The sequence below is a fragment of the Lathyrus oleraceus genome, chromosome 6 (genome assembly GCF_024323335.1).
Source record: "Lathyrus oleraceus cultivar Zhongwan6 chromosome 6, CAAS_Psat_ZW6_1.0, whole genome shotgun sequence".
NCBI lineage: Eukaryota > Viridiplantae > Streptophyta > Magnoliopsida > Fabales > Fabaceae > Lathyrus > Lathyrus oleraceus.
The window spans coordinates 373,246,996-373,273,100 of record NC_066584.1 but is presented as its reverse complement, the minus strand read 5'-3'; the positions used below and the strand labels follow the sequence as shown (position 1 = coordinate 373,273,100).

The following is a 26,105-nucleotide window of genomic DNA, read 5'->3' as shown; positions in this document are numbered from 1 at the left end:
TTATTTTGAGGTCCCAAGTTGATGACACCATAACTTTTGATTCCCTCATGCATTTTGAGCCAAACTTGGGCCAAATGATCTTTTCCATAAGCTTAGCAAGATGAAAAAGATTGAATAACTTGGTCAATAGGATTCATCACAACAGGAGTTGTGTCAGCAACATAAGTCACCATAGTAGTATCAACTTAATTGACAACAACAACATTGTCCCTTTGAGCCTGCAGATGTTCCAGAATGGTACCCATATGTCCTTGGAGTTGAGCTAGATCCTCCCTTGTTACAACGCTCTCTTGTTCAAAATCAAACATAATTCTCTTTCAGTTGGATCTGGTGAAGTATCGGTGAGTCATCGTCTTTCTGAAGAGGATGAAGATGAATACAAGCATTTTGTATTTTTGGTTTTCTGGATAAAAAATGTATGTATGTATGAATGAATGAGATGTATGCAAATATTTAAATATCAATGAAACCATCAGTTGTCAAATAGTATAAAATAGTCATTCAATTGTGGGAAATAACACAAATAGAACCATGAATCTTTTTCCATTCAAATAGCTAAAAAGCGCCAATTAATACAACTCAGGAGTCTGCTCAATGAGCTAGAAGAAGTTGGCCTTAAATACAAAGCAAAAGACAACACTGGATAAAGGGAGCTATGGGATACGACTAGATTCCTCCAACAGTTTCTGCAACACAACCTCTTTTTGATCCAAAAGAACCTGTAGGTGATGACTATTCCTTTCCCAATGTGTGGCCTCTTGCTGAAGTTGATCATTCTCTTCTCGGTTTTGATGCACTTGACCCTTAAACTCTCGAATCTCCTTAAACCGCTGGTCAAGTTCTGTTTGGCGCTGGAATAAAGAACCCCCTAACCTCTTAGTATAAATCTTTTCTTCCTTCAAATCCTTCTTGCAACCCTCAAACTGTTCACGAAACTTCTTAAGCTGGTCTTGGCAACTGATCTCCCTCTCGCAGGCTTGATACTGGGTGTCAGAGAGGTGTTTCTTCTTGATGAACAAGCTATCAATAGTCCCCTTCAATGTGTCACCTACCTTCCTCCTTTTGAACTACTCTTTTTGGGCTTCCTCCATCGCTTGGGATGTCATTTCTCTCTTCTGGTTGAGGTTAAGCTCCAAGTCTTCCTTCTCTCTCGTAAGCCTACCAAGATTAGATCGGAGATCATAGTTCTTTTTCTCTAAACTCTTGATAGTCTTCTTAAGAGAATTTTCCTCAAGAATAATAACAATAAAAGGCTTGGGTGCCTTAAAAATCATGGAAGTTTCCGATGGATATGGGAGCTTGATACTCTCGGCTCTAGATCATACTGAATTTGTATATGACTCTACTGTGATGCACTTCTATTTTCCAAATTCCTTCTTCCATATACGGTGAACTTTTCCCCAAGCACGACGTATCCTCTGAATGAGAAGAGAGATCCAAAATGCAGCGGAATTTAAAAATTTCTCCTTTAGTGATCCATACGAATGGGCATGATCAGTGATAGAATCGTTACCTCTTGTGGCGATTGAAACCTTTGATGCAAATATACAGAGCGATCACGAACGTTGAATGGTGACAACGCCTCTACTCAGTCCACACGAACGGATTCCTTCAATCTCAATGCTAGCTGCTACAAATGAAGGCTTTGAGTGAGTGAGAGAGAGAGAGATAAACGAAATTACAACTGCACAAATGCTTCTGCACAAGGGTTTTATTTATAGAACCACTTGTGTGGGATGCAAGCTAAAAAGCCCACTTAAGTTTATGTGGCCCATATCTTATGATATGCCAAAATCACTTAAGCGTGTAGTACCTTACCATATTTCGTATTCTACTTAAGAACATCGTACCTTACGATGTTCTACAATTCACTTAAGTGCACCGTACCTTACGGTGTTCCTTAGTTACTCTATCTCTCATCAATCCGTCCTTTTGTGTGTGACCTTGTAGGTTTTTGCGACATTAGCAATTATATTAAATCACGTATTTAACATAATAAATAATGAACGGTATCTAGCAACACATCACTACTACCCAAGACACGAAAATGTCATGTGATCTGACAAATCCTTTTGTGATAATACTTATGTGTATAATTACCCTTTTTCCCCTATGTCTATATTGAACACAAGGCATGGACCGTGTCATCCTTGTCCAGTTCAATATTGGGCCCGTAGACACTTATCCTGTTACGCAGGATGGGAAAATTCCATCTAGGTCACTCATGTCCCTCAGCATGCTTCGTGGAGTACCCATAAACTGTCTTTATGGTCATCCAGTTACAGGCAATGTTTGATCAGAAATAAAGCACTCAACTCTACATCTAGGGTCCATAGTGGTTTCAGGTCGAAGGGTGGTATACACCACTATCACCATGAGAATAACTTATGAAACTTTGCATAACATTCTATATGGTATTCTCATAGCGGGTATATCTAGTATAAATATTACTCCTAATATTCATACCTATGTTTAAGACTTGATAACTCCTTATCCATGATCCATGAGACATGATCATCAGTGTATATACATAACAGTCTTAATGCTTTAATGTTATCCCACTTCACAACAAAGCTCGACTGCGGACACTTTAAGAATATTGTCCTTATGTTTAATGGGATCTCATGATTAAGTCACACTTGATACATTAAATGGACTATCTATTCTAGGGACTTTACTAAACAAACATAATAAAGAAAAAGCCTTTTATTATTAATAAATAATTCGATACAACTACCAAAAGTATTGACCTCCAGGGCTTACACCAACATCCTCTTCATCATATCTGCATCCTCAACCCCTTCGGTTATAAGAAACTCCTCTAACAACTAGGCTTCAGGTTCTTCCTTCAACTGATAATCCAACTGACACAATGAAAGAACAAGGTTGTAATTCATGACTCCACCTCAGACACTAACAAGAGGAACCTTATAGAAATCTCCACAACTGTAAATAGTCTCCACCCCATCATAGTCACAACAATACCAAACAACATCCTTATCATTCAAAGACACCAACCTCGGAGACAACTTCAAAGCTCCAACGTTGTCTGCAAAAGGTCCCCTTCTTGGCAAGTGAGTTAAAACCCACTTGTAAAGCAAAGGTATGCATCAATTGATCGTCCCCCCTCTTTTATGATTTCTCGAATGGAAAGAAAAGAAGGCATAAACTAAGAGAGTAGGCACCTGATTTCTAGAGATAAAAATAGTAACATCAGTTTTGTCAATGAACCCTTCAATATTTGAAAATAGTACCAACCCATAAATAAGGAGAGAGAAAACAATAGAGAAGGCATCCCAACTTCTACTACTAGCAAACAAAGTGGCCTTCTCAAAAAGAAATTTCTAAATAAAACCTCTAACGTTTCCCTTTATACAAAGATTAGATTCAACCAACGTCTTCTCGAGATGAAGAGCTTGAGCAACCAAAGAAACCTCTAGAAATCCAACAACACCCATGGAAGGAATATGATCTCTAACTGAAATATGAACAATATGAGCAAACTCCTCTAGAGTAGGAGGAGCTAGGAGAAAATCCTAGAACGTGAAACAATGCAGCGTGGGATCATAGAACTGGGAAAAAGTAAGGATCAACCCCGAATCTACCTTGGTCATCAGAACACCCAACATATTACCATAATCCCTCTTAAATACATCTTAATGCTCACAAATCAACAAGGAACCAAGCTTCTTAAGCTCATCAAACTTGGACTCTCTGAGTTTATATTGATATGTATTCCTTCGTTTAGATTTCTCCATAATTGAATGAACTACCTCAAGTGACAAACTGATGGTCTCCTGAAAATTAACATGCTAAAAATTAATTTAAAGTGATGTAATGATAATACAAGCATAATGGATTCACAAGTGCCACATGTTCTAGATAAACGGTAAATACTACTATGCACAGGTTCAAATGTCTGACGTTACATGATAATGAAGGTATGCATGGTCTTGGTTTCCTACAAAAGAACCCAATATCCCACTCACAGGTGTGAACTAACCTTCAAAGGTAACCCTAAAAAGGTCCATAGAGTCATGGATCTCCATTGGGAAACCATTGTTTGAAACAAATGACTCGTCGAACAATGATGCCTCAAAAGGATCTTCTTTAGGTGTGGCATCTCATGTTAAACCTAAACGAGGACTAACTCCAAGTAGGTCTCCACGACTATAGTCACGATACTAGCATGTGTTTATGCTCGAGCTCAGATATAGAGCTTCTCTCGTGGATCATCAACCCCAACCCATAGAGAGTACCACAATAATATCCAAAACATGGTTCGCAAAAAAAAATGAAAATCTAAAGCAATAAAATAAGCAGTAAACAACATAAAAGCTAAAAACAGGCAAATAAGAAAATAAGCACCCAAGCAAACAAAGAACAAACAAAACTAGGCTCTACTCTCTCTAGTTAGAAAACCAGAGGTCCTTAGCAGAGTCGCTAGCTAAAGCTACGTGAAATATTCATCGAACGCATCACACTCTCGAAGATACAACAGAGTCGTCACCAAACTTTATTTATCCCAAAAGAGGGAAGGAAAAATATGGATAAATCCCAAGGAAAAGAGAAACAAGTAAGGAAGTTGGTTATGCAATGGGAAGGTATTAGCACACCTCACATCCATGCTACTCCATGGTGTATCGGTAAATTCATGACCATCAAGCTATGGATAAACTTAACGTCAATAAAACCAGAGCCGCCACCACGCTTTTATTGTTTCCAAAGGAAAAGGGAAAAGTACGAACAAAACCCAAAGATAAGAAGTTTTCAAATCAAAACTAATAAAATGCCAGAGATTCCAGGTAAGGGGGTTGGTTACACAGAGGGAAGGTGTTAGCACCCAAAGTGTCCTAGGTACTCATAGGGAGCCCTTTTTTATGTGTGTATGTGTTTTTGGTATAAAAGATGTTTGAGAAAAATAGAGTGTGGGGATGAGAAAAGAACTCATTGATTATATTTTTGTGTTTGAGAAGACCTCCGGTCTCGTGCCTACGTACCAACATAAAAATGAGGGATCAAAACCTCGTAGTTCGTGGTATCAATTTCAAAATGGGTGGATTGCTTTTAATCAAAATTTAAGTTAAAAGAGGCACAAAGGGCCCAAATGTTTGAATGAAGTTGTTAGTTCTTTTTGTCTTTTGAAATTTTAAGTCAATATGATTAAGTTTATTTACAAATTTAATTTAGAAAAAAGAGTTTGAAAATTCATTGGCATAAGGCCAAAGTTTCTATTTGAAATAAGGCCTGAGTTTGAAATCACAAGCAAAGAATTTTTTTGGAAAAAGGGGAGAGATTTTGAAATTTAAGAAGTGGGAGTTGATGAAGAGGCTAACCTAAGCATAAAATTAAAAGTTAAGAGTTGAAAAGATCTGACTAATGGGATGCAATCCAACAGACAAGAATGTCATATAGAAAACCCACTTTCCCTTTGGACTTTGAATCAAGCAATTATCAAAAAGCAATTAGCAATATCAGACATCTTGAAGATCCAGGCATCAAATAAAGATAACCACATCCAAGCAAGCAAATCGCACAACTAGCAGTCTTCTTTGCCTTCTCATGCATCAGATGAAATACTCCTTGATTAACTCAGAATAAGACATTAGGCATGTGACCAAAATAACAGTTGCATCAAGACCATGTAGCATATGAATTCCAGTGGATCCTAATACTTGCATCAAATGAAAGCTCATATCACAATCACTTAGTCTTAGAAATGTTGGCATTGGCGAAGTCCTTTTGCATATGGAATGTTGCGTAACCCTAGGTCCAAAAGTTCAGATCAAACCCAACAGTCCACACAAACACTTTTTTAGGGTTTTTGTTGTTTATTAGGTATTTTAAGGTCCTAAGACCATACGCACAAACAAAATACACAAACAAATATATACAATCACAATATAATGGCTCAAATGAGCAAAGTCAAAATGGCATAAACATAAATAACTTGAATGATATGTAAATGACAATGAATGGTAAATGACTAAAAATTAAATTGCATAAAGTAAATGACTTGAAAGTAAAGCAAAGTTAATAAGAGTTAGTCAAATGTTAGTCAAGGTTAATTAGATGTTAGTAGAGTTTTGCTTCTCAATTGATTAAGTCATTCTTTGGAGAACACTCAACCATCTATTCACAAGCATGAATCCTTGAACCAAGACATCTTCCAAAGGAAGGAAAAAAGGCCAAGTTTCCACAGAATACCATGAAAGATGGGAGACTTACAATCTCATTTACTAGAATGCTATGCCTTTAGGGTCAAAATTTAACTCTATGTTAAGCAATCCTAATTGGACTTATATAGAAGTCACAACTATCTGAGGCTGGACAATACAAATTTAGGTGCTAATGCATGTTAGAGATTTGTTATAATGAACCAAACTCCTAAAACATACCACACACTAAAAGAAAAAGATCAAAAAATGGACCTATCTCATCCCTACTTGTATTGGTTCATCTAACACAAGGTTATTGATGAACCAACTAGCCTTAGGATCTTGAGATTTCATTGGTCAATGAAAGGGATGGGAAAGAATGGGAATGAAGATGAAGAGGGAGGGAAGATGAGAGAAACATAAATTTGTCATGGGAGGAATTTTACCAAATTAAAATCATTCATTCATTTTGGGAGATGAAATGTACATTTCATCAATCCCCTAAATCCAATGATTTTAATTCAACAAAAGTCAAATCAACCTTGACCAAGGCCCAAACAAATAGTTAAACATCACAAGTCAATAAAAATGGCTCAACATAATTTTTACACAATTAATCAATTAAAAATCAAATTAAAAATGCATTTAAATTCAATTTGATTTGGTCAAAACCTAAAATCTCTTCAAAACACCAAATAAATAGCCAAGAGATTTATCCTAGGTCAAACAAAGTCAAAGGATCTTAGACAAAAAATTTCATGATTTTTGAAAAGTCAAAAGTATTTTTAAACAATTAAAAATATGCACAAAAAAAATTAATTCATTTAAAAAATCAAAATTAATCCAAAAAATAATTTTAATTCAGAAAATGAAAGAGGAAAATATTTAAAGATTTTTGGTGAAAGTCCCATATTTTTTGGATTAAAAATGAATTTAATATGAATTAAACAAAATAAGCTAATTAAAATATAAAACCAGAAATTAAATAAAATGAGAAAAAACAAGGGCCATCAGATCTCCCTCATTAATTGAGGTGGCAGATCTGATGGCCACACGCGCGCGCTCTACCCTGCACTCTAGTCAACTTGATGTACGCATGGTATGCAAAGGTAATGGCTGAGATTATAACGTGAGATCATGATCCAATGGTTTTGGACACGCCAACACATCACCGAAGCCCTAGCTCCAGTCTTCTTCTCCGGTGGACCTCACCGAACTGGTCCACCACCAACCACCATGAAAATGAAAAACAAGGACATGGATTCAAAGAAAAAATGCCCTGGAGTTCGAATTTGGCCTCAATTTTCTCCAATTCCAAGTATATAAAAAGATACAAGGATTTGAATTTTGAGGATCATGAACTGAGTTGCTTCGATTTGACCTTAAAGCAACTCAATCTTGTTGCATACATTGGTAGGACTTCAACCAACCAAAAATCACAAAGAATGGTGAAGAATTGAGAGAGAATCGAAGAGATGAAGTTTTTGAAAAATCACATTCGAGTTGCTTCAAATTCACTTGATCTTGATCTGGATTTGCTTGCTTTCTCTTCCTCTTGCTTGCAGTGATCAATTGAAATGGAAAGGGACATGAATTCTTGGAGTTTGAATTTCCAAAACAGAAGATGAAATTCAACTCGATTTCAAATGAAATCTTCAAGAATTCTATGAAATGGAGGGTTTGGATTGTTCTGGCAAAGCTTGGGCAAGGTGTTGATGAAGTTTTGAGCTCATTGCACTTGTATTCATAGGCTTGGCAATTGATTTTCACACACTTCCATTCAAATTCCAAAAATAGAAATTCAAGTGTGCATGCTTGCACGGGCGTGTATAAAGCCCAAAGAATCATTTGAAAAGGTTCAAAATCGTGCATAGGTCATGCTGAAAGCAATGCATTAAGCCATGCAATGTTGAAATGAGTTTGATCATGAAATCCTTCCAAATGGTACCATGCATTGCACCCATGCGCAAGTCCTTTAATAATGACTCAAATAATATGATTTTGGACTTTTTGGATAGATGAGATCATGAGGAACAACTTTAATGTTGAACACGTTTCCATTTAAAGCTTGAATAAAGATGAATTTTGAGGTGGAAGTTTGGGAAATCAAACATATATGAAAATTTTCTAAGTACCAAGTCAAATGTTCATTTCTTCCACCTTGAATAACTTTTGTTATGGACTTCAAACGGAAAGAGTTCCTTCATCAAAGTTGTATATATTTAAAACCTATTCAATTTAGTAATAAATATGACCTCATTTGAATTTGGAATGAAGGAGTTATGCATTTTAAAAGTTGAGGAAAATCACTTGTTCAATGGTAATGGCCCAAAATGACCTATAATATTTCCTCTTGGCACATGCATTTGCAAGTTGAATTTGAACTTCCTCCAAACATAAAATTTTAAGTATACATATTAAATTTAATCATGAAATTTTAATGGCTTTCATATCATAAAAATTGAGCAAGTTATTGTCTTGGGAAGTTGACCTCCTAACTAGGGTTCAGACAAAATGACCTATAATCGTTCACCATACAAAATGACTTTCCAAGAAAAACTAGCTCTTGACTTAAACATGAAAGTTGTTTGGAATATTATTTTGAGTAACTTTACTCTTGGAATCATTTTTATATGACAAACATTGCAGGAGATATGGTCTAGGGAACCCCAGTTTTGACCGGTTGACTTTCTCTGGTCAACCACCATGAACCATCTTTCAAACTTGACATTATCTTGATATTTGGGACTCATGGATTATAATATATGTGTAATATGATGTAATATGAAGTATACCTTTAAATATTGAATTAATTGATGAGGCAACTTGATAAGGAAGTCACACATGATACCCAGATGAATTAGGGTTTCCAAGGCAAACAAGCTTCAAACTCTTGATGATTTCTTGATCAAAATGATATGTGAAGACCATGGGGATCCATATATGATGTCTAAAGTCAATGTGAATCATATATTGATTAGTCTCCTTGCATTGAGGGTCTAAAACCCTAGATATGAGCTTGGTGTAGCATAAGTGAGCACACACACACACTACCTATAAAAGAGTTAAACTATACATTGCCATATTTTTGGCATTTTGGTTAGTTAGTAAATAATGAAAAAAAACAAAGTATGATACAATCAAAATGTGCTTGGTGATCTCTCATAATGCAAACCCAATGAATGAGGGGTAAGGAGGACGCCAAGGTGTGATCCCAAAGCTAATGCATATGATGAGATAACATGAGGGATCTTTAGGGTCAAAACTGGGGTCTTACAACTGCTCCTGTTTAAGGACATTCTAACTGAGGATGTGAAGGTTAAAATCTTTGTATCGACTCAGTAGAATGAACTTAAATAACAACATATAGAAATAAATTTTGGTCCCTAAGAGACCTCATGATGTATATGATATGAATGTTAAAAGTAATCTTTGTGGGGAAAATGTTGCCACGAAGGAAAAGAATCCGGAGAGACTGAAAGTATGCAGGAGCATAATGTGTTCCATAAGGAACACTAACTGGGGAGACAGAGACTCTGAGGATAAGCTGCTGTGCGTAGCCCAGGCTACGACTTAAAAACTACTGGAGACACGAGAGAATTTCCATGAAAAATAAATCAATGGAAGGACTCGACCGGGGAATAAGGGAAAATCTGTGGGGGGGGGGGATGGGTAAATCAGAATGAAACTGAAATACCTAAACCAAGCAGGGCATGACGTTTTCATTGGGGAAATACACACTTAAACTCCACTGGGGAAGAATGAACTTCAACACAAGAGCACCAGAATTACATTATCTATTACCGGTTACTGGGTAGGAAGATAACATAATCTAACATAGAGGCATCCGTTACCGGTTAGAGTAAACATATCAAGGATGAATCGCTGAGGGAAACAGGAGGTGTATTCATTACCGATTACTGGGTAAGAATAACCTACTGGGGAAAATAGGATTTATAACTACCGGTTACTGGGCAGAAAACCAAAGAGAGAATATCTGTCACTAGTTAAAATGAACATATCAAGGATAAACTCAAGGGAAGAATATCCGTCATCGGTTAAGATGAACATATCAAGGATAGACCATCTAGGTAAAAATAGGAATTATATCTATCAGTTACTGGGTAGAATACCAAAGAGAGAGAATATCCGTCACTGGTTAAAGTGAACATATCAAGGATAGACTCCAAGGGGAAAGTAGGGTTTACAACCACCGGTTACTAGGCAGAAGACCGCAAAGAGGAGAAAACCTGTCATCAGTTAAGATGAACATATCAAGGATTAAATCTCTGGGGAATGAAATAGGGATTACAACTACCTTTTTATTGGGTAGAAAACCACAAAGAGGAGAATATCTGTCATCGGTTAGGATGAGCATATCAAGGATAGACCGCTTGAGGAAACATGAAAACGATTTTGCTGGGGAGAATAAAGGAGGTAAATTACTTTTACCGGGTATTGGGCAAAAGTAAAGTACTCAACAATCGAAAAGAATATTACCAGTTACTGGGTAATAGACTTTCGGGGGACCAAAAATATCTGTCTAGGTAAGAGCTAGAAAGAAACGGTCAAACAAAGACTCGACCTGATGAGGATATAACTCAGGGGGAATGGTTCCATCCAGATAATCAACTAGGGAGGAAACTGAAATAATAATCATCCACGAGGAAATAACTCAGTGGGGAATGAGAAAGGTTAAATTCTTTCTACTTAAGGGGGTGACACTCTACTATTGAAAGAGGACAGACACACCAAATCTGCATAGGGAAACAATATCACTGTAGCAGAGGATCAGAAGATAAGGAATCAAATGCAATAACATGCATAATGAAATATCTGATGTATGAATGTGTATGTATATGATTGATGATTATGCTGATAAAACAATCACAAAGGATACAAGTGTCACCGATTTGAATCATCGCTATAACACTCGGCTAATCCTGCCAAGATGGAAACACCAACTAGAGAAACATGCTAGGGGATGGATGTACATTAACTGGCGCCGAATATATCAAACCTAGCTAGGGAAAGAGAGAAGATCTGCCGAGGATCTGAACTATCAATTATGCGGGGAATTTTAGGTCAACATCATATCAAATGAGACAACCTCGTAGGGGACCAAATCAAATACTGCTCAAGAATCAACACTGTCGGGGATCAGAAGTGAACTCCGTTGGGGGCTTACAAGAGATAAAACTTTATGCTGGGTCCATGCAAACTGTTGAGAATGTGAGCCTACAACTCAGCTAGGATGTGATTACAAACTCAGTTGGGGAAACTGACTTGCCGTTGGGGAGGAAAAGGTTACCAAACCAACCGCTCGGGGAAGACCAATGATGCTTCGCACTTTAGGACTTACCTATTCTCAGATTACCGTTGATATTCCTTACTGAAATCAATTTCCTTTTTAAAGTGATTGTTTTTATTATTATTTAAGAAAAAAATGATTTTTATTTTATTAATTCAATTTCAAAATTACCATCATACAATCCAATTCTATTTAGCTGAAAAATAAATAAGAGTAGAAACAATTGGATAAAAAGCTATACTTTATCTAATAGAATGGTAGTCTGTAAATGACAAGACTCCATAGATCTTTTACAAAAGTTGAAAAATGGTAATTTACATGGAAAAGGGCTACATTGAACACAATGATCACTAATCCTTCTACCAACTTCAATATATGGTGCACTCTTGGCTTCGGTTGAGAACGATGAAATAGAATCGTCTGACTTGCTCAAAATTGCCCCACATGGCTAGGGATCAACCGAATGCAGTTACTTGCCATAGTCCCGAATTCTTGCATAGATTGCCCCAGGGTGGGGTACTCAATCTATCGGGATAATTTTCTATTTTATGTCTCTAATTTTTGCATGGATCGCCCTTTCGGGTTTTCAATCCATCGAGACGCTATTTTTTTCCTAAGCCGCCCTTTCAGGTTTTTAACTTAGCGGGCTATTCTTTTCTTTTTAGGGGAAGTATTTCTTGGTTACATCGGCATTCACATGACGAATGAACTCTTCACCATCCATAGTTGTAAAAATCAAAGCACCACCTGAAAAGGCTCTCTCCATAACATATGAGCCTTCATAATTATGAGTCCATTTGCCCCTAACATCAGGTTTGAAAGATAGAATCTTTTTGAGCACAAGGTCACCTTCTCTAAACACTCGAGGCCTGACCTTCTTATCAAAAGCTTTCTTCATTCTTTGCTGATATAACTGACCATGAAACATGGAAGTTAATCTCTTCTCTTCAATTAAATTCAACTGGTCATACCTGGTCTGACACCATTCAGCTTCAGTCAACTTGGCTTCCATCAAGACACACAGTGATGGGATCTCAACCTCTACTGGGAGAACAACTTCCATACTATAAACAAGTGAGAAAGGGGTTGCCCCTGTTGAAGTATGGACAGATGTACGGTACCCCTACAAAGCAAATGGGAGTATCTCATGCCAGTCTTTGTATGTTACAATCATCTTCTGAATGACCTTCTTGATGTTCTTATTTGCAGCTTCAACAACCCTATTCATCTTAGGTCTGTAGGGAGAAGAATTATGATGTGCAATCTTGAAGTCTTTACAACGAGCTTCCATCATATTGTTATTCAAGTTTGATCCATTATCAGTAATGATCTTACTCGGCACACCATAACGGCATATAATCTAATTCTTGATAAACCTTACAACAACTCGCTTGGTTACACTTGCGCACGATGCCACTTCAATCCAATCTGTGAAGTAATCAATAGCCACTAGAATGAAACGATATTCGTTCGAAGCTTTAGGTTCAGTCATACCAATCATATCAATTCCCCACATGGAGAAGGGCCATGGAGAGGAAATGACATTCAACAGTGTCGGAGGAACATGAACCTTATCTGCATAAATTTGACACTTGTGACATTTCTTCACAAACTTGCAACAGTCAAATTCCATTGTCAGCCAATAATAACATGCTCTCAACATCTTCTTAGCCATAACATGTCCATTGGAATGAGTACCAAAGGAACCTTCATGGACTTCAGTCATTAATAAGTCTGCTTCGTGTCTATCCATGCATCTGAGCAAAACCATATCGAAGTTTCTCTTGTAAAGCACATCACCATTCATGTAGAAGTTGCCAGCTAATCTTCTCAAAGTCTTCTTATCTTTCAAAAACGCCCCAGGCGGGTAAATATGACTTTGGAAGAAACATTTGATATCAAAATACCACGAGTTTTCATCTTTGGCTTCTTCGATAGCAAATAATGAGCTGGCCTATCAAGACACATCACTGTCAGATTAGGAACTTCATTCCAGAATTTCACTACAATCATAGAAGCCAACGTTGCAAGAGCATCCGCCATCCAGTTTTCATCTAGAGGGATATGATGAAACTCAACCTTTGTAAATAAAGTTGAAATCCTCCTTGCATACTACCTATACGGTATCAAACCAGGTTGATTCGTCTCCCATTCGCCTTTGATCTGATTCACAACCAAAGCTGAATCTCCATAGACATCAAGATGTTTTATTTTGAGATCAATGGCCTCTTCAAGCCCCATAATGCAAGCTTCATACTCAACCATATTGTTTGTACACTTGAAGGTTAATCTAGCCGTAAACGGAAAATGTGTGCCTTGAGGAGTGATAATCACTGCCCCAATGCCATTACCATACTGATTAACAACTCCATCAAACACCATGCCCCAACGGGAACCAGGCTCTGGCACTTCTTCAAGCAACGGTTCTTCACAATCTTTCATCTTCAAGTACAAGATCTCTTCATCAGGAAAATCATACTACACTGACTGATAATCTTCCATCGGTTGGTGAGCCAAATGGTCAGCCAAGACACTACCTTTGATAGCTTTTTGAGATCGGTATTCAATATCATACTCTGATAACATCTACCAATGGGCAATCCTCCCAGTTAAAACAGGCTTCTCAAAAATATACTTGATTGGATCCATTTTGGATATTAACCAAGTAGTATGATTCAACATATACTGGCGCAGACGCTTAGCAGCCCAAGCCAATGTGCAACAAGTCTTTTCTAGCATAGAATACCTAGTCTTGCAGTCGATGAATTTCTTACTGAGGTAGTAAATGACACATTCTTTCTTTCCAGTTTCGTCTTGCTGACCAAGAATATAACCCATACTTTCATTGAGTACAGTCAAATACATGATCAAATGTCTTCCTTCAACAAGCGGAGACAGAAGCATAGGCTTAAGCAGATACTCTTTGATACTGTCAAAAGCTTTAAGGCAATCCTTAGTCCAATCACAAGACTGATCTTTCCGAAGAAGCTTGAATATAGGTGCACATGTGGTAGTCATATGCGATATAAATCTTGAGATATAATTCAAACGTCCGAGAAAACCTCTGACTTGCTTCTCAGTTTTGGGCGCAAGCATTTCTTGTATTGCTTTGACCTTGTCAGGATCAACTTCAATACCCTTCTCGCTGACAATAAAGCCCAACAATTTACCAGAAAAAACACCAAAAGTACATTTATTGGGATTCAAGCGGAGTTTATACTTCCTTAGACGCTGAAATAACTTCAACAAATGCTCGACATATTCTTCTTCATTACTTGATTTGGCAATCATATCATCAACATATATTTAATCTATTTATGCATCATATCATGAAAAAGAATGGTCATATCTCTCTGGTATGTTGCACAAACATTCTTTAAACCGAAAGGAATCACTCTATAACAGAATGTTCCCCAGGGTGTAATGAACGTGGTCTTCTCCATGTCTTCGAGTGCCATCTTGATCTGATTATAACCGGAAAATCCGTTCATAAACGAAAAGACTTTGAATTTAGCTGTATTTTCTACCAACATATCAATGTGTGGCAGAGGGAAATCGTCTTTTGGACTAGCTTTGTTCAAATCTCTATAATTAACATACATACAGACTTTTCCATCCTTCTTCGGAACAAGTACAATATTGGCCACCTACTGCGGATGTTCAGAGGTAACAAGAAAACCAGCATCAATATGCTTCTGCACTTCCTCTTTGATCTTAAATGCCATATTAGGATGTGTTCTTCTCAATTTCTGCTTGACTAGCGGGCATTCTGGCTTCAACGACAATCTATGATTCACAATTTCAGAATCCAACCCAGGCATGTCTTGATAGGACCAAGCAAACACATCTGAATATTCTCGAAGAAGATCAATCAACCCCTTCTTAGCCTCTGGATACAATTGAGACCCAATCTTGACTTCCTTCACAACATCTTCGGAGCCCAAGTTGACTAATTCAATTTGCTCTTCAAACGGTTGAATGACTTTTTCCTCATGCTTAAGTAGACGAGATAATTCATCAGATACTTCTTCATCACCAGTCTTTTCCTCAACCTCAAACACAGGGAAATCAAAGTTTGGAGAGGAAGTAAGATCATTGTATTCAATGGGTTTGGGACCCAACCTGCATAATGATTTGATATTTTGATTTTAGAGAAATGAGTTGTGACCAAATATTATGCAGATGGAAGATTATAATTTATTTATTAATGTTTTTTTGTGTGATTACCATTTTTCAGAAAAGTAAAAAGTAAAAATAAAACATCATAGATGTGGATGAATAAAATTGTATTTCATTGATGATAATTGAAATGCCTAAGAATGTTCACTTTCCCCTTAGGCATAGGAGAATGATTTTTCTTAAAAAATGAAAAAAAATACTTAGAGCGATGAATAACAATAGGAACATCAACAACAACCCAATTGTTGCAAATCTGGCCATGCGTCACAAAGTTGGCGCAAGCTTCGTCTTCACTGTCCTCAATCACAGCAGTTGAGTGTTGATCATTCCCATGAATAAACCCTCCACTGCGGAAACTCGGTTGCACATCTTCAGCTATGATGTTGAACGACCGTAGTTGAAATCCCAATTTGGCCCTATTCTTGTTCTCGACAATCTCTACCACACGACCCCACTGATCAGTGCTGCCAGTTTCAATAGCTTTCTGAGCATTCTTCAAAGAAGACATGGGTGCCCCGATCTTCTTTACTTCAGCAATAGACAAGGCTTGGAATGGAGTTCCAACCTCCTCCTTAGCTTCAACATAAGAAAAGGATGACAGATGGCTCACTACGAGCGCCTTCTCTCCACCCACAACGACAAGCTTGCCGTTCTTCACAAATTTAAGCTTCTAGTGTAGAGTGGATGTCGCTGCTCCAGCTTCATGAATCCATGGTCTTCCCAACAAGCAGCTATAGGCCGAGTGGATATCCATTACTTGGAAAGTAATCTAGAAATCACTTGGACCTATCTTGACTGGAATGTCCACTTCACCAATGACGGTTTTACGAGAACCGTCAAACGCTTTGACAATCACGCAACTGTATCTCATAGGGGCGCCTTGATAAAAAAGTCTGGAAAAATTTGACTTCGGAAGCACATTCAAAGAAGAACCAATATCGACCAACACATTGTACTACGCATCCTCCTTACAATTCATCGAAATATGGAGTGCTAGTTTGTGATTTCTACCTTCCTCAAGAAGCTCTTCATCACAAAAGCTTAGATTATTGCAAGAAGTGATGTTAGCAACAATGTGGTCAAACTGATCCACAGTCACATCATGCTCAATGTAAGACCCCAATTTTGACCCTAAGACCCCTCATGCAATTTCATCATATGCATTAGCAATGGGATCATACCTTGGCATCCTCCTTACCCCTCTTTCATTGGGTTTGTTTTGGGAGAGATCACCAAGCACCATGTGATTGTATCATACTTGTATATTATCATTTTACTAACCAAAATACCAAAAATATGTCTTTGCATTTGCCTAATTCTTTTGTAGGTAGGGCATGATCACCATTGATCTATCAAATCCACACCTAGGGTTTGAGACCCTCATGGCTAAGAGCACAATCAAAGATTGATCCACAATGTCTCAAATAATCATATATTAGTCCCATTGATCTCTACATGTCATATGGGTCAAGTTTTCTTCAAAAGTTTCAGGGTGATTTGCCTTGGAAACCCTAGTTTGACTGGGTATCTTGAGTAACTTCTCCAATAAGCTATCTCACCAATTGATCAAATTTATCAAGGGACCCTTCAAAAATCATAATCTTATGCATATATGATCTACCATGAGCCTATAAAGTCAAGATAATTAAAGGTTGGCAAGTTGGTTGATGGTGGTTGGCCAGATGAATTCATCTGATCAAAACTAGGTCTCCCTAGACCCTATCTCCTACAATTTTCACCATATGAAAATGATTCCAAGAGAAACTTTACTCTAAATGAAATTTCAAACAACTTTCATGTTGAGACCTAGAGATATTTTTGCTTGGAAAGTCATTTTCTATGTTGAAACATTATAGGTCATTTTGTCTAAACCCTAATTTGAAAGTCAACTTCCCAAGGCCATAACTTGCTCATTTTTTATGAGATGAAATATTTCCAAGTTGCACAATCAAATTCAAGATGTCTAATTTAACTTTGATGTTTTGAGTGGAAGCAAATTAAACTTTTATGAGCATGTGATATGAGGATACATTATAGGTCATTTTTGACCTATACCATTGAACAAGTGATTTTTCCAAACTTCGAAAATTCATAACTCTATCATTATAAATCCAAATAACATGAAATTGGTGACCATTTTAAAGGTCTTTGAAAGATCTACAACTTTTATGAAGACACGTTTCTCATTTGAAGCTCACATAAAAAGTTAAGTAAGGTGGAATATTGAGATATATGACTTTACACTTCGGAAAATTTTCAACATGTTGAAATTTCCAAACTTCCACCTCAAAATTCACCATGATCCAAGCTCCAAATAAAAAAGTATTCAACATCAAACTTGTTCCCCTTGATCCAAGCTTTCCAGAGAACCCAAGTTCATGCATTTTAGATTAGGTTTGCTAGGGCTGCGCATGGCTTTAACAGAGCTGCATCATTGGAGGAAATCAAATGTACAAACTTCATTTCACATTGCCTTGCCATTCAAGCTTCATTCAGACTTCAACATGGTTGATTTTGGACCTCAATACATTGCCTTATGGGCATGTACATGCCCATACACTTGTGCCATTCACATTGCTAAATTTGGATAAAATTTCAAGTGTGAAAATATCACTCCCTCATGCTATAAATACATCTCATGTTCCAACTCTACATGCTTTCGGTTCAAAGCATGGAATCCCTCTTCCCTCAAGTCTCTCTCTTGCTTCGTATTGGCAAATGCATCTTCCAACTCCTTTACATCTTGGTTAGGGATAGTTTATGACTCAACCATAACCACAAACATAGGTCTTTTGCAAGCGCACGACATCTTGAGCTCTAAATCTCTCTTCTACACCCAAATAGTGTAAGCTTTCAAAGCAATATAGTTGCATGGACCAAGCTCGGATCTTCTGTTACTATGAACATTGTGCTAAGCACGCACCATTCTACTCTTCAAATGTTGGGGATATTTACCCTCTTGATAGAATAAACCCTCTAACTGAATGTTATTAGGCTTATCTATTAAGGGGAACCCAAGATGATGACGAGTCAATCCTGGGTTGTAGTTGATTCCTCCTTGCGTACCAACGAGAGGAACGTTAGAGAACTCACCAAAACTGTCAATAATATCCAAACTACCCAATGCAGGAGCATACCAAACAATATCATCATTAGTGAGAGACATAAGCCTTTGAGACCACCGTAGACATTGTCGATTCTCTAAGAAAGTAGGCGTCGGAGGAAAGTACGAAATAAACGACTTGTACATAAGAGTAACACATCACACAACGGTTCCACCACCCTTAGAATTCCTCAAATTCATATAGAAATACATGTCACCCAAAAAAGTCGAAACAGGATTCCCAATCAAGAAGATTCTAATGGCGTTAACATCAACAAAACTGTCAATGTTAGGGAACAACGATAGACCATAGATGAGAAATACAAAGATGGTTGCGAAAGAGTCCATGCTACCGTCTTGAGCAAAATCAGTAGCTCTACCAATGAGAAACTCATAAGTCAACCCTATAATCCCTTATTTCTCCACCAAATTGGCATCAATCTCGGATTTCTTCAAATGAAGAGCCTCGGCTATGATTTGAGATCTCGGGATCTCCTCCAACCCACTGAAAGGTACCTTATTAGACATGGGCATACCCAAGAGATGGGCATACTCCTCTAACATGGGCATAAGCTGATAATAGGGAAAAGTGAAGCACCGATAAAGAGGGTCATAGAATTGCACCAAGACACTCAAAATTCCTTCAACCACATCAGTGGATAATACGGACAAAAGCTTCCCATGATGTTTCTGGAAGTCCAAGGGATCTAATACAAAGGATGATAGCTTCCTTAACTCTTTCAAGTCGGGAGACCTAAAACTATACTTCTTAGTGTTCCTTTGTCCATAATCCATGTATGCATGAATGCAACAATCACACACAAGGAATCACACACAAGGAAAACCCAAACAAAGGTCAAGGGATGAATCAAGTCGTCATCAAGATCAATCATCCATTTTAGTGGATTATAGTTTTCACCTTATCAACACCCAAGTTCCATTGATATTGATGAGACTGATCAGATCAATCAAGAATCAAAGGGTTTGTTGCAAGTCACGAGCATGAAGTCAGGTTAAGAACTATCCCAACGGAGTGTACTAAGGATGAAAACCTGTAGATCATGTTCTAAAAAGTTCTCAGAGTCGTGATCCCATCTATCTGATACTATAGGTTAGGATGACTGACTCATCAACCCATAGTATTCTCAAGAGAAACTCGTTTGAGTGTAGTATCGCGTAACAACTACTATCAAGTCTACACTTGAACAATATCCACACTACGTCCTAAAATAGGCTAAGTTGGGTTAAATGTTCTATGGTCCTCAGCTTCTCGGACCCCCAAATTAGAGAAAGTAATTCCTATTCACGACTTACTCGTGTGACACCAGTAACTCCAAAGAGGTCTCCACTGAGTGGGGGATCTCATATCAACTCTTTTAGGATACTACTTCAAATCCAACATGATTATACCACCCTCATATCTTAAATTGCACTCAAGTTCGGGTTAGAACTTATCTCACCACACAGAGATCACCATGCACAACAGACAAAGTATCACACAACAATATATACTAATAAACATCAAATACATATATATACACACAAAAAACTAGTCTAAACCCACTTAGGACTACTCCCCAGCAAATTCGCCACTTTATTTCTATAGTGGAAAATCCATGACCATCGGATTATTGGTTAACTCGACGTCGATAAAACTGGAGTCGCCACCGTGCTTTTATTGTTTCCAAAGAAAAAGGGCAAAAGTACGAAAAAAAACAAAGATAAGAAGTTTTCAAATCAAAACTAATAAAATGCCAGAGATTACATGTAAGGGGGTTGGTTACACAGAGGTAAGGTATTAACACTCAAAGTGTCCTAGGTACTCCTAGGGAGTCCTTTTTTGTGTGCAAGTGTTTTGGTCAAAAAGATATTTGATAAAAATATAGAGTGAGGGGATGAGAAAAGAATTCATTAATTACAATTTTGTGTTTTACAAAACCTTCGGTCTTATGCCTACATACCAAAATAAAAATGAAGGATCAAAACCCCGTAGTTTGTGGTAAAAATTTCAAAGAAGTTGGTGAATTGATTTCAACAAAGGTTTAAAAGAAAAGGGCATAAAATGTCCCAAAGATTTAAATGAGGTTGTTAGTTCTTTTTGTCTTTTGAAATTATAGTCAATATGGTTAAATTTATTTACAAGTTTGATTTAAGAAAATGTTGAAAATTCAATGGCATAAGGCCAAAGTTTCTAATCATTAAAACATGTCTAAGTTTGAAATCACAAGCAAAGAAGGTTTTTAAAAAGAGGGAGAGATTTTGAAATTAAAGAAGTGGGAGGAGATGAAGAGACTACCCTAGACAAAAAATTAAAATTTAAGAGTTGAAAAGATCTGACCAATGAGATGCAATCCACAAGACAAGAATGCCAGATAGAAACCCATTTCCTTTGGAATTTTAAGCAGTTAATATGAATACCAAGACATAAAATAAAGATATCCATAATATCCAAGAAAGCACTACAATAGCTAGCAGCCTTCAATGTCTTCACATGTATAAGATGAAATATTCCTTGGCAAACTCTCAGAAGCAATCATCAAACATAAACAATAATAACAGTGTAACAATTAAGCATAGAGACAAAGTGACAGATGAACTAGGAGCACTCAAGGTTTGCATAAGATGAAAGGCACAATCAAGGATAGCTCAGTCTTAAGTAGTGGCATTGGCCAAGTCCTCAAAGCACAGGGAAGATTGTCTATCCTAAGTGCAAAAGTTCAAATCAAGTCCAACAGTCCACCTAGATATTTTTTAGGGTTTTTGTTGTTATTAAGTATTTTAGGGTCCTAAGACCACAAACAGAACAAAATCACAAGCACACAATATATACAATCGCAATATATGGCTCAAGTGAGCAAAGTGAAAAGAACTGAAACATAAACAAATTGCATGAAATGTAAATGGCAATGAATGATAAAGATATTGAATTTTTAATTGCATTAAGTAAATGACTTGAAAGTAAAGCAATGTTAATAAGAAGTTAGTCAATGTTAGTGAAGAGTTTTAATTGTTTAAGTCATTCCTTGGAGAACACTCAACCATTCATTCACAAGTATGAATACATGAACCAAGACATCATCCATGAGAAGGGCTCCAACTTGGATAAATCAACAAGTATGCCACTAGCTCTCATGAATGGAAAAAAGGTCAAGTCTTCACAAAATTCCATGAAGAATTGGAGACTTACAATCTTACTTACAAGAATTCTATGCCTTTTGGGACAAATTTAGCTCTATGTTAAGCAATCGTAATTGGACTTATGTAGAAGTCACAACTATATGAGGTTGGGCAATTAAGATATTGATGTTAATGCATGTTAGAGACTTGGTACAAAGAACCAAGCTCCTAAAACATACCACACACAAAAAACAAAGTGGGAAGGACCTATCTCAGTCAGGCTCATGTTGATTCATCTGACACAAAGTCATTGATGAATCAACTAACATTAGACATGAAGAGAATTAATTGGTTAATGATGGATTGGGGAATAATAGGGATGAATATGAAGATGGAAGGGGAAATAGAAACCCAAATTGATCATAGAAGGAATTTCATCTGATCAATACTATCCATTCATTTTGGGGGATGAAATGTACATTTCATCAACCCCCTAAGTCCAATAGTATTGATCAAATGGAAGTTCAAATCAACCATGATCAAGGCCAAACAGAAAGTCAAACATTACAAGGTCAACCGAAAACTCAACAATATTTTTAAACAATTAAATAATTAAAAATCAATTTTAAAATGAATTTAAATTCATTTTTAAATGGACAAAACCTCAAATCCCTTCAAATAACCAAACAAATAGCCAAGGGGTTTATCCTAGGTCAAACAAGGTCAAAAGACCTTAGACAACAAAATTTTGAATTTTTGGAAAGTCAGTAGTATTTTAAAATATTTAAAAACAAGTCTAAAATCATGTAATTCACAAAAAATATCAAAATTAATCCAAAAAATGATTTTAATTCAAAATATGGAAGAGGCAAATATTTAAATATTTTTGGTGAAAGTCCCATATTTTTTGGATTAAAAATGAATTTAATATGAATTAAAAAATAGAAGGATTAAACATAAAATCAGAAATTAAAATAAAGTGAGAAAAAACAAGGGCCATCAGATCTCCCTCATTAATTAAGGTGGCATATCTGATGGCCACGCGTGTGGTGTCTACCATGCAACCAAGTCAACACGCTGCAATATGGGTAACTCAAAACAAAGGCCAGGATTAGATCATTGTACCATGATCAGCTGGATGTGAAGCTGCCAACTCACCACCGGAGCTAGAGCTCCGATCATCTTCTCCGATGGACCTCACCGGACTGGTCCACCATCAACTTTCACCAAAATAAAAAGTGTGTACACTATTTTGAATAGAAAATTGCCAGGAATCCAAATATGCCATCAAAAGTCTCCAATTCTAAGTGTATTGAAAGATACATGGAATTGAAAATTGAGGAGTATGATCTGAGTTGCTTCGATTTGACCTTAAAGCAACTTAATCTTGTTGCCTACATTGGTAGGACTTCAACCAACCAAAAAGCAAGTGAAATGATGAAGAATTGAGGGAGAATCGAAGAAAAAAAGTTTCAAAAAATTCACCTTCTATTTGCAGTGAGGAAGCTCGATCTTGATCTCAATTTGCTTGGGCTTGCTTCTACCAACTTGCAAGAAGTGATATTGATGATTAAAAGGCTTGGATTTTTGGATTTTCAATTCCAAAAAAGAATGCGAAAATTGAAACTCGATTTCTAAAGAAATCCTTAAGTTTATCCTTTAATGGAGGTTGGGAAAGAAGCAGGTCAAAGATTGGGCAAGAGTGGATCCCATTCTAAGCTCAAGGGACATGTATATATAGCCTACACATTGCTTTCCACCCCATTTGAAATTTTTCCAAAAATAGCAATGCAATGGTGCATGCTTGCATGGGTGTGTGCTAGGCCCAAAGAATGATGTGGATTGATCTGGAATAAAATGCAAGTCAACCTGAAATGATAACATGGAACCATGCATTAGTGAAATGAAAATTGGTCATGAATCTTACCAAATGGGGTCATGAATTACACCCATGCGCAAGTCACTAAAAAATGCTCAAAATGCCATGGACTCTTTGGAAAGGTAACATGAATGAGAGAAACTTTACTGTTGAAACATTTGGAGCTTGGATCATGATGAATTTTAAGGTGGAAGTTGGAGAAATCAAACATAGTTGAAAATTTTCTAAGTTAAAAGTTAAAGGACCACTTTTTCCACCTTGCATAAATTTTGCTATCAACTTCAAATGAAAATGGTTCCTTCTTTAAAGTTGTAGCTCTTTCATTTCTATGCAATTTGGTCACAAATTTGACACCATTTTAATCTTGCATGAGGTAGTTATGGATTTTAGAAGTTGAGGAAAATTGCTTTTTCAATGATGATGGCCCAAAATGATCTATAATGTTTCCTCTTGGTACATGCCCTTGCAAGTAGAACTAGACCTTTATCAAAGAAGCAAAGTTAGAGAAGATATATTGAAATTTATCAATAAAGTTGGATGGCCTTAATATCATAAAAAATGAGCAAGTTATGATTCTTAGAAGTTGACCCTCCATCTAGCGCACAAACAAAATGACCTATAATCTTTCACCATAAAAAATGACTTTCCAAGCAAAATTAGATCTTGATGACAACATGGAAGTTGTTTGGAATGTCATAAAGAGTAACTTTTCTCTTGAAATCATTTTCATATGACAAAAATTGTAGGAGATAGGGTCTAGGAAACCCTAGATTTGACTAGTTAACTTTTCTGGTCAACATCTTTGAACCAACTTGCAAAATTGAAGTTCTTTTGATCTTTGGGGCTCATGGAGGATCATATATGCTTGAGATGATGTATAATGAAGTATCACTTGAGATCTTTGATCAATTGGTGAAGAAATTTAACGAGTAAGTTACACAAGATACCCAGATGAATTAGAGCTTCCAAGGCAAACAAGCTTCAAACTCTTGATGAATTCTTGATCAAAATGATAATTAAAGAGAATGGGGGTCCATATATGATACTTAGAACCAATTTTAACCTTTTCTTGATTAATATTTTGTACTGAGGGTCTCAAACCTTAGATATGAGCTTGATGAGGCATAGGTGGACACGCACACTACCTATAAAAGAAACAAAGCTACACATAGACATATTTTTGGTATTTTAGTTAGCTAAAAAAAGAAAATAAAGTATGATACATTCAAAAGTGCTTGGTAATCTCTACCAATGCAAACCCAAATGAATTAGGGGTGAGGAGGATACGAAGGTGTGATCCCAATGCAAATGCAAATAATGAGATAGCGTGATGGATCTTATGCTCAAAATTGGGGTCTTACACCTATAACTCTGCATTGACTAATCACCATCTATTGGTTAAATGGCATACTCTTTGGTTCTGATACACCACTTTATGGGTTCAAGAAACACACTCTTAGTCTAAACAACAACTTCACCATTTCACAAATCTTTTCCAGTTCATTCACAAACCTTTTTTCAATTCAATCCTTCATGAACCTTTTCAAAACAAACAACTTTTGTTTAATAAAATAACTATTTATAATCCATTCCTTAGAAATCATACTAAAAGCTTAGAGAATTGAAACTAGGATTGACGTAGCTAATGTCAAAGCACTTCTAGGATATGATTATAACATCGTTCCCTAAAAAAACCAACAAATTCGTAGTTTTCTACCCCGAACTACAAAACTCTGATTTTCTCATTGAACTATGAGAATACTTAGGCACGAGGGTTCGAATCCTTGGCGAACACATTAATTAATAAACTTATTTTTCCTTAATTAAAAGCAATCATAAGTAACCTTTATATAATAACACCTATATACGCAAAGAACAATCAAAATGGTTCCCATTCAGTACAATAGATATGAGGGGTGCTAATACCTTTCCCTTGCATAACCGACTTTCTTAACCTTTTTATCTTCCCCTTGGGTTTTATTTATATTTTCCCTTTCTCTTAGTATAAATAAAATTCAGTGGTGACTCTGTTGTATTTCGAGCGTGTGATGTGCTCGGGTATTTTTCACGGCGCGATAACATGTAGCTGAATGTTTTTCTATCTTAGGATAAGCTCTCCATACAGAAGAATCATTCCTTGAGATATCAAGCAAGGCATGTTTAGTAGTTTGAGTCTTTGTATTTTGTTTTGCTCTCTGAAACTCTATTCATTTGAACCACTGCTATATAAAGGAATATAGTCTATTTTTTTAGTTGTGAAAGTTACATAATTCAAACTATTTTCTAATTGTTCAAACACTAGGGATAATGGTTGAGAGAAAGTGAGAAGACTCTCATATTTACGGGGAGTTTTCCTAA

At 36.7% G+C, this 26,105-nt stretch overlaps 1 protein-coding gene across 1 annotated transcript in view; it reads left to right on the top strand.

Annotated features, from left to right (window-relative positions):
- LOC127095717 (plasma membrane ATPase 1) overlaps positions 1-26,105 on the top strand; it is a 41,225-nt gene that overhangs the window by 5,201 nt on the left and 9,919 nt on the right. The gene's annotated exons all lie outside the window — the stretch shown is intronic.